Source organism: Odocoileus virginianus, chromosome 20, assembly GCF_023699985.2.
Source record: "Odocoileus virginianus isolate 20LAN1187 ecotype Illinois chromosome 20, Ovbor_1.2, whole genome shotgun sequence".
NCBI classification, from domain to species: Eukaryota; Metazoa; Chordata; class Mammalia; order Artiodactyla; family Cervidae; genus Odocoileus; species Odocoileus virginianus.
Window position 1 is genome coordinate 52820026 of NC_069693.1, and position 9998 is coordinate 52830023.

The window sequence follows — 9998 nt, forward strand, 5'->3', positions numbered from 1 at the left end:
TGTGGGATGAAAAGCTAATTTCTTTCTCAGAATTTGAGCTCAAGTAACATTCTTTGAAAACCTGAGTACATGGAACTCAGGAATTGTCACTATAATTATTTACATAAAGAATTATGAGATTCTTTATTCTCTCGATTACAACCTCCTTTAAGAATACTTAATAATATTAGACTTATCCAAATGTGATGTGATTCAGGGTAATCCTTTGGCTGTATAAACTGAAGTCCACACGTGCAGAAGAATTTTAAAGGGAGCAGCCCTTGTATATCATTCTTATCAACCAGGACATCATTTATTGCAACGTTGAACCCCTCCCATAATACTTTGTGCTTGGAGAACCTTCACTAACCCCTCCGCATAGAGCGAGTTGTTTTTCCAATTCCCTTCTGCCACCTTGCATGGTGAATTTATCAGAGCAGCAATAGTTTCATTTATTTTTAAATTCTCTCTTTCCTGGAATAGTGACTAGGACTATGGGTGATCAGAAAAGGCTAGCTGAGTTGGCTTGAGGGAGAACCTCCCTTATTCTGAAGAATATCTACCAAAAAAACCTGTATAAAATATTAAAATCAGTGGTGGCGTATTTAAAGCTTTCCCTTGTGATGGGGGTCCAAACAAGCTTGCCCGCTATTATCACTTCTGCTTAATGTCACACTGTATACCCCAGCCAGTTCAGCAAGGGGAGGAAAAAAAGTTTTGAATATTAAAATGAGACAGAAAGAAATATAGCTATCATTAGTAGATAATATCATTGGAAAATAGAAATCTTAAAGAGTTTGTAAATAAACTATAAGAACTAATAAGTGAATTTATCAAGGTTGCTTAATTTAAAGTCAATAAGCAAAAAAACAGTTTTATTTCTATGTATGTGCAACAAATAATTAGAAAATAAAATGAGGCTAATTAGGATGCAATAGCAATAGTGTCCTGCATATTGTATACTTAGGAAAAAATCTAATGAAAGATGTGCAAGGCTCCTATCCAGAAAACTATAAAACATCAGTGAAAGAAGTAAGGCTGCGGCTATGTCTTTTCCATGTTTGCCGAAGTACCGATCTTGTACTAGGACTAAAACACACGGCTAATTGCATGTATGGTTGTGACCCTATGGAAATCAAGTCCCCAGCATAGTATAGAAGATCATCGAATGCTAGGTTCCTTTAGATCTCTGTGTGGCCATCCCCAGCTGCCAGACCTGAGCAAACCTAGCTTTGTCTCCATGCCTTAGCAGTTTAGTACACACAGCCATTTACTTGTGCCAGGGATGGGGGCGGAAGAGACCAGGTTCTCAGGCCAGGTCGCTGGCTTCCTAGGTGAAGACCAGACTTCCCAAGACAGCAAACACTAGAATATGTCTTGACTCTATGGGAAAGGAAATTCTTCCCTTCTTGGTTTCCTAATACACAGAGGCAGAAAAGTCTTTGGATGAGGTGAATAAAGGGGGATAGTGCACCTGTTTTCTCTCCTGACATTGGAGAAAAGGCAAGGGAGAGAAATAGATCACAAGATGAGAGAAGAGAGAAGCACTGGAGATGGAATTTCTGGGGGAAGACTCACAAACTTGGATGAAATATTCTTTAGACTGCTTTTAAAGCACAGTATGGCACCATAAGAAATAATGGTCTTGGCAGTCCCGAAACTGTTCATGGGGTTCTCATCACTGGTCCCATCACTTCATGGCAAATAGATGGGGAAACAGTGACAGACTTTATTTTGGGGAGCTCCAAAATCACTGCAGATGGTGACTGCAGCCATGAAATTAGAAGTCGCTTGCTCCTTGGAAGAAAAGTTATGACCAAACTAGACAGCATATTAAAAAGCAGAGACATTACTCTGCCAACAAAGATCTGTCTAGTCAAAGCTATGGCTTTTCCAATGGTCATGTATGGATGTGAGAGTTGGACTATAAAAGAAGCTGAGGGCTGAAGAAGTGATGCTTTTGAACTGTGGTGTTGGAGAAGACTCTTGAGAGTCCCTTGGACTGCAAGGAGATCCAACCAGTCCATCCTAAAGGAGGTCAGTCCTGGGTGTTCATTGGAGTGACTGATATTGAAGCTGAAACCCCAATACTTTGGCCACCTGATGAGAAGAAAGACCCTGATGCTGGGAAAGATTGAGGGCAGGAGGAGAAGGGGATGAGAGAGGATGAGATGGTTGGATGGCATCACCAACTCCGTGGACATGAGGTTGAGTAAACTCTGGGAGTTGGCGATGGACAGGGAGGCCTGACGTGCTGTAGTTCATGGGGTTGCAAAGAGTTGGACACGACTGAGTGACTGAACTGAACTGAGTCCAGAAGCACTGGATTTGATTCCTATTTCCATGACTCATTAGCTATGTGGCTGTAGATATGTAATGGAGTTGTATCATTAAAAAATTAAAAAATAATAATAGCCACCAAGAGTATTTTGAGGATTAAATGAAATAATATTTGCAGTACCCCTAGAACAGTTACAGTTATAAACACCCTGTAAAGTACCTTCCTCTCTCTAAATTGCCTGTATATTCATCCTTTCATTTCTATTCCATGGCCTCGCATAGCTAAAATCTTATAGTTTTGGTCAGTATTTTGGTAATTTTGTTTAGAAATGTGGCATAAAATCCACAAAAGAAGACTCACTGAAGTTCTAACATTTGTGTGTGTGTGTGTGGAATAAAACAAACTTGGGAGGTATTATTGAGTTATTTAGTAATTATGAGTCTACGTAGGGCAGGGGATAGTAGAATGAAGGAAAATGAATTTAATATTTTTGTTTGAATTGTAGCAATTGTAAGCACTCTTTTGATCTTAAAACCAAAGAAAAGCGTAAAGGGAACAAGAATGGATTGATTACAACAAAGCTAGGTGCATATATGTTTTAATGGATCCCTGATAAACTAGAAAGCAGGGGTTATTTTAACATAATGGTACTCAATACCTAAGTGCATTGTCTAGGTGAGTGTGGTAACTGTATTGCCGTTGTCAAGAAGCACCTGTCATGGATCTCCATGCAGGTGAGGCACGGTTGAGGACAGGGCTCTCGTTGTTGCCGTCTCGTTGATCATATTCTAGATGGAAGTAATTGCAAATGCAGACTTATAAAGTAAGACTCAGTGATATGCCAGCGTCAGCGTGTACCAGCTCATCAAAGCAGATTGATCACATTTCTTTCTAACTCCAGGTTCATGGTCATCAATCACTTTAGTAGCTTGAAATCATGAGCTGTGCTGGGAGTATTTACATCACGGAAATTGGCAGGAGCCGCAGGTCATACTTACCCCTCCCCAGCTGAGGGTGGTCGCTAAACATTTACTAACATGCAGCTGGACAGACAGACAGATAATGAAATGAAACAATGTTCTGACAGCTTCATTAAAAGGTTAAGAAACTCTTTATATTACATAGTAAACTTTTTGTTTTAAATTGAGAAACATGTACTTGAAGTTAGAGAAAAAAAAAATCTCAGTTTAGAACTTACGTGCTGAGTTCCAAAGGAGTGGAATGACCACCATCCAATTTAATTAAAAAAAGGAATTTCATTGCTTTTTGGATTCAGTGAAAGGGGGATTTTTTTTTAAATTGATTTTTGTTTTAAAGTTCAATAAAATTTTATTAATTTAATTAGTTCCTATCAATTTTTAAATAAGCAGTAGCTTAGATTAAATTTGCTCTCTCTTTCTCTTTCCTTATTTAACCCAAACTCCTCCGAGTGTATTTTTGGGTCTGGTCTATCATTTTGCAGCTAGAACAGTATTGGTGATTGTAAATCAAGTGAATATTTTGGATCAGGATCTTGAGATGTTGTTTCTATGGGGATTTTAAGGTGTTTCCATTAGGGTGTATGTTATGGAAAAACAGCATTTTCACTGGAAGCAAGAAAGAGCCCTTAATCTAAGACAATTGCCCCAAGTGTCCTGTTTGGAAAGGTGGTTTAAGAGTGGAAGTGGTATCAGTCGGCATCTGTAGGATGGTCTGGGTTCCCCTTCCAAGCGCACAAGGGTCTGGGGGGAGCTGGAGGAGGAAGCAGGCATCGTAGTGTGATCAGGAGAGGACCAGGCCAGGAGAGGCGGGGCCCACGCCTCACTGTTCTTGTAAGGGAGGCTTGATAACTTCCGATCAGGATCGAAACCACAAGACAGAGGAGCTAGGAAAGGAAATAAATAGGCAACGAGACTGGAGTTACCTTCTGAGGCATGAGGGTCCAAGTATGAGAAAGCCTTTTCTCAAGTGCTTTATTCCATTCTCTAGTTCCACTTGATGATTTCCAAAAACAAGGGTCTGCAGTCAAATAATTTAGCCACTTAATGGCTGTGTATTCTGCCCCTCATGGAAATGCTCAGTGGGTGCAGTCTGTTTAAAGCTTTGACAGGTCTTGTAGTTAATAAAGGCATTTAGGATTGCTTCACCAAGCCCAGAACACATTTTAGCATCTTGACGTACACTTTCTGAAGAACCATGGCCCATGGAAAATCAGTTTAAGATGTAGTATGGCAGGAAGGGTGTGGACTCCGGCCAGATGTTCTCAGACCCAAATTTTGGAGACAGGCTCCGTCAAGAGACTGAGGGAGCACCAGACACCTCGCAGACCCTCATGTGGTGGCCTGAATTCTCCAGTGGGGAGGCAGGGTGGTTCTGAAAGTGGGGCTGACCTTACAGGGGAGTCAACTAGGTTACTTGCTCTCTGCAAGGTTTCCCGTCTGCACGGAGGGAATGAGAAGATGGAGACAAGTTTTGAGTCCATCAACCTGGCCTTGACTTCTGGCTCTCCTGCTTTCTTGGGCACAAACTCAAGTTGATCATTTCATCATTTTGAGCCCCGTCTTCCTCAAGAAGAACTTAACTTTGTCAGTGATAGGCATTCAGTTCAGTCAGTTCAGTCGTTCAGTTGTGTCTGACTCTTTGCAACCCCATGAACTGCAGCACGCCAGGCCTCCCTGTCCATCACCAACTCCTGGAGTTTACTCAAACTCATGTCCATTGAGTCAGTGATGCCATCCAACCATCTCATCCTCTGTTGTCCCCTTCTCCTCCCACCTTCAATCTTTCCCAGCATGAGGGTCTTTTCAAATGAGTCAGCTCTTCACATCAGGTGGCCAAAGTATTGGAGTTTCAGCTTCAGCATCAGTCCTTCCAATGAACACCCAGGACTGATCTCCTTTAGGATGGACTGGTTGGATCTCCCTGAAGTCCAAGGGACTCTCAAGAGTCTTCTCCAACACCACAGTTCAAAAGCATCAATTCTTTAGCGCTCAGCTTTCTTTATAGTCCAACTCTCACATCCGTACATGACCACTGGAAAAACCATAGCTTTGACTAGACAGACCTTTGTTGGCAAAGTATGTCTCTTTAATATGCTTTTAATATGCTGTCTAGCTTGGTCATAAGTTTCCTTCCAAGGAGTAAGCATCTTTTAATTTCATGGCTGCAGTCACTATCTGCAGTGATTTTGGAGCCCAGAAAAATAAAGTCAGCCACTGTTTCCTCATCTATTTGCCATGAAGTGGTGGGACCGGATGCCATGATCTTAGTTTTCTGAATGTTGAGCTTTAAGCCAACTTTTTCACTCTCCTCTTTCACTTTCATCAAGAGTCTCTTTAGTTCTTCTTCACTTTCTGCCATAAGGGTGGTATCATCTGCATATCTAAGGTTATTGATATTTCTCCCGGCAATCTCTATTCCAACTTGTGCTTCCTCCAGCCCAGCATTTCTCATGATGTACTCTGGTGTTCAGGGGCTCATAAAATCAAATATGGGACAGATAATGGACGTGCACACAGGGTCAGCCTCCTGGTTTTGTTAAAGACCATATCCATCACTGAGTATCTTTCCTTTCAAGCAGTCTATAAGGAAAAAGTTGTGTCTTCTGGAGGCTCCCAAGATCCAATGGGAGAGAATTAAAGGAACAATGTCTATGAAGATCTTGGTGTAAACAGTAGGGCTCTGGGGGTGGGGACACTGTTTGCATCGTGATGGTGTTCAGGACCTCTTGGGTGGTTTTCTCAGTGTTTCTCCAGGGGTCCGCCCCCCCCCACTGTGTGTGTTGGGGGGTACACCATGGGATTTGCATCGAGGGAGTCTTTTCTCAGCTCTCCGATCATTTTGAACACAGCCCTTAATTGGATGAGGTTCTGATATTCATTTCTGGAACATTTGCTGCGCCAGGCTCTGTGCTAGCTGTTGGGATTGCTAAGATGAAAATGGGGTGAGCCTCTCCCAGAAATCACTTATGGGCTGGTGTGGGGGAGCAAATGTACATACCAACTGATCGTCAAGCCACAAAGCAGTGAGTGCTGGGAGAATCTAGGAAACATGCTTAGAATACTGTCTGAGCACATGATAAGGGCTCAATACATCTAGATTACTATTATGGTCAGTATAATTATCATTATTAAATAGGCAGGTTGCAGTGGGAACATCAAGGAGTGGGAGGCAGGGGCCCGGGAGGCAGGGGTGCCTCATTTTGCCTGGTAGCTTAGAGAAACCTCACCAAGAGAACGTAACAGTTGAGTCATGAAGAGATAGGGATGTGGCCAAGCTCAGGAGAGGGAAGGCGTATCCCTCTGGTGAAAGAGACACGTGCATAAGCCCTGACATGAAAACATGTACATCCTGGCCTGTTGTGCTAACAGCAAGTATTCCAGCATGGCTCAGACAGGAGGCGTGTGTGTGTGTGTGTGTGTGTGTGTGTGTGTGTCTGTGTAGCAAGAGACAAAATGGGAAGGTGAATGGGTAAAAGTTAGCTTGAGAAGGTGCTCACTTTTCCTGTTGTCCAGTTTGGGATTAAGCCTCCTTGCAATAGGAGCATGACTCTCTCTCTTTTTTTTAAGAAATGTAAATTAAAAACAAAAAAAACAACTCCATAACCAACTGACCTCGATTCAGGAAGTCTATCCTCATGAAACAGAATTGTCTATATCAAAACATTAGAAGAAATGTGAGTGAAGAGGAATTGTGGAATATGTTTGAATATGTCCCCATGATTCCATCAGGTCATTATTGTTATTAAAGAACAGTATTAAATAGCTTGGGGAAATGCAAACAGTGTAGTGTCAAGAGAAAAAGTCTACAAATAAAACTGACAGCAAAGAGAGAATGTTAACCCTATTCCCAATGTGCTTAGCTAGAAGACTAGAAGGCAGAGTCCTGAAAGTTTAAAGTCATCATCTGTGGCTGGAGGGGTCATGGGAGAATTTTCTTTCCTTTTATTTTAAAATAGTTATTCCAATCAAGGAGGAAACGGGGGTGGTGTCTTGTGCCCCAGTGGAGAACCTGGGTAATCACCCTGCAGTTTAGCGCCTCTCCAAAGCTGCCTGGTTGGTGACACGCCTTCGAGTCTCCGGGGCACCGTGCTGGTCCTGGGAGCTGACACCAGAGCTGAAAGACAAGGCTTGGCCCCCGCCACTGCATGGTGGTGACAGTAAAGCCAAGCCATCTCCAACAGAGGCGACCAGAGTGCTCAAGGGGAGGGAGAAGGGTGGCCCCGGGGGTGAGGGGGGGGCAGGGGAGGCGTCTTAAAGGGGAAGGCAGCCGAGATGAGTAGGAGGAATGAGCCTGACCCAAAGTCTCTAGCCCTTTCTAGCTCTTTAATGAGAAGCTTAACCCCCACTCTTGGAGATCTGACCCCCGCTCGTGCCCTATCTAGGATGGCTCTCGGTAAGAAGCCTGCTAAACGGCGCGGATGACTGGCTGGATCCACGTTCCTAACGGTAAGAAGCGGTGACAACCAGCGACCCCCTGCTGAGCGCACGCGATGTCCTTTGCTTGCCTGGCTTCTTCATTAATAACTCACAGGCGTGCTGTTATAAAGTGCTGCTTGTACAGATCGGAAAACTGAGGCTTTGAAGGATCCCCCAGGACAGTGCGTAAGCGCTGGAGGTACAAATGCAGTCCCGGCCAAACCCTCTGAGGGGAAGCAGTGGAGGCTGTCTGTTGCATGAGTTTTCCTTTTGTAACTATCTTCCTTGCGCTTACCCACTCACCATCTCATCTGTCCTCATCACACCTGGTGAGAGAATCAGGACCCGTGATATCCAGGATGCACCATCTGGATGAGAGCAGCAAGGTACTGGATCCATTCATTCAGTCAGCAAGCATCTGAATATCTGAGCTGGTAAAGAATCTGCCTGCAAGGCAGGAGACACCGGTTCAATTCCTGGGTCAGGAAGATCCACTGGAGAAGAGAATGGCTCCTCACTTGAATATACTGGCCTGGAGAATTCCATGGACAGAGGAGCCTGACAGGCTACAGTCCATGGGGTTGCAAAGAGCTGGACACACTTTCACTCGAAATAAACATGGTGTGCAAAATGCTGAGTGGGGTGAGGTGACCCCAACACCCTTGGGAGCTCTTAGAATGGACCTAATTACAAAGCCCCATGCCCTGGTGTCTGTGAGGGGAGACTGGCGCCTTACTACTGAGGCCCTGCCTTAGCTGTCACTGTTAGCATAGGAGCCTTATCTTAGAGGGGCGCTGCCTCGGTGCAAGCTGTGTGACCTCAGGCAAACCACTGCCGTCTCTGTGCCTGCTCCTCTCTCGAGGAAACGATGGGACTGGAGTCATCGATCTCCAGAGTCTCGGCAGTTCTCACGCACGACCACGCACCCCACCCCAAAAGGCACAGCTCCTCCTAGCACAGGGGGCGGGTGAGTCACACGAGTGACACACGGGCGAGGATCGTTGCCCCGGGCACGGCTCACTGCGCACAGGCCAGCACAGGCCGGGCTGACCTGGGGAGGTATCAGGGGAGTCAGGACACCGGTCACCCTGGTGGGAGGGACCCGTGACCAAAGAGACGGCGCTGCTCCCAGGACAGCGGGTTCTGCTCCAGACGTGGATGCTCTGTGATGCCTTGTCAACCTGTCCTCTCAGGACTCTGGGCTCTTTATGGTTTTCAAGAAAAACTTTAGTTAACTGGGAAGACCCAGAGGGATCGGGTGGAGAGGGAGGTGGGAGGGGGATCGGGATGGGGAACACATGTAAATCCATGGCTGATTCATGTCAATGTATGACAAAAAACCACTACAATATTCTAAAGTAATTAGCCTCCAACTAATAAAAAAGAAAAAAAAGAAAAAAAAATGCAGCAGCATCTAAAGAGAGTGGTGAGTGGGCCGTGTTCCCGACGGGTGGGCAGGGGTTCCGGGCTGGCTTTGTGATGCGAGCAGGCCCCTCCTGGTAGCAGCGGCCACTGGGGCCCACGGCACCCCTTGAGCAACGGGTGATCTGCAGGCGCTGCCTGGGCGCAGAGCCCTTGCGGGAGCACAGTATCGCCGGCACTCAACAGGTGGCAGTCTTCCCTCAGCCTCCGCGGGCCGCTGCGGGTGCCCCGCCGCAGACGACCGAGGCGTTCACCTCCGGGCAGGGGTCTCTCCATTCCCCGGAGCGGCGCCTTGTGCCAGGGCGCCCCACTCGTACTCTGCCCCCGGTTTCCCTGGGAGGAGCCCGAGACCGGGGCCCCAGTCCCCTCCTGTTTGGAGGAGCACTCTCTCAGCCCCTCTGCTGGCCTCAACTTGGGGGGGTCCCAGGCCTCACTCTGGGGGGATCCTGTTCCTGTGGATCTTCGAAAACAAGACAGAGAATTTCTGAGAACCGGAGTGGACTGCTCCAACAGAGAAAGGAGTATGAATATTTCATTAAGGTGGTTCAAGTTAGCAAACAACATGACAAAACCAAGTGTGTTGGCAGGAATCTGAGAAGCACATTAACTTGGGGAAAAATAGTGGGAAAGCAGGCCCAGAGAGGGCGCACTTCGGGGAGAGTGCCTCGGGGACCCCGAGCCGGGGGCCAGCCCTTCAGGCTGAAGGGGCCTCCACCACACCTGCAACCACTTCCGAACACGTTCCAAAAGCGGGGTTCAGAAATGGAGGGGGGCTCTTCTTCCTCAAGGACTTTGAGTCTGTCCAGGTGTTTCTGGAGGATGAGGGACGACTGTCAGTCACCACTTCCGTGGTCCAAGGCGCCCAAGGAGCTGGAAGAGGCTTAGAACCCAGACTCATCCCAAGAGGCCGCCCTAAAGTC